Consider the following 695-nt stretch of genomic DNA (forward strand, 5'->3'; position numbering starts at 1 on the left):
TTTGCTCCTGACCAAGTAACTGCTCGGCAAAGTTGTAAAGCCGAGACCCCTCGGGCAGCTGCCCAAGATGAGCCCACCTTCCTTGTGGAGTGGGCATTTTAAGATTTTTGGCTGTGGCAGGCCTGCCACAGAATGTGCAAGCTGAATTGTACTACAAATCCAACGAGCAATCGTCTGCTTAGAAGCAGGAGCACCCAGTTTGTTGGGTGCATACAGGATAAACAGCGAGTCAGATTTTCTGACTCCAGCCGTCCTGGAAACATATATTTTCAGGGCCCTGACCACGTCAAGCAACTTGGAATCCTCCAAGTCCTTAGTAGCCGCAGGTACCACAATAGGTTGCTTCATGTGAAATGCAGAAACCACCTTAGGTAGAAATTGAGGACAAGTCCTCAATTCTGCCCTGTCAGAATGAAATATTAAATAAGGGCTTTTATATGATAAAGCCGCCAATTCTGACACACGCCTGGCTGAAGCCAGGGCTAACAGCATCGTCACCTTCCATGTGAGATATTTTAAGTCCACAGTGGTGAGTGGTTCAAACCAATGTGACTTTAGGAAACTCAACACAACATTGAGATCCCAAGGTGCCACTGGAGGCACAAAAGGAGGCTGTATATGCAGTACCCCTTTTACAAATGTCTGAACTTCAGGCACTGAAGCCAGTTCCTTTTGGAAGAAAATCGACAGGGCCG

Source organism: Pseudophryne corroboree, chromosome 1 (assembly GCF_028390025.1).
Source record: "Pseudophryne corroboree isolate aPseCor3 chromosome 1, aPseCor3.hap2, whole genome shotgun sequence".
NCBI lineage: Eukaryota > Metazoa > Chordata > Amphibia > Anura > Myobatrachidae > Pseudophryne > Pseudophryne corroboree.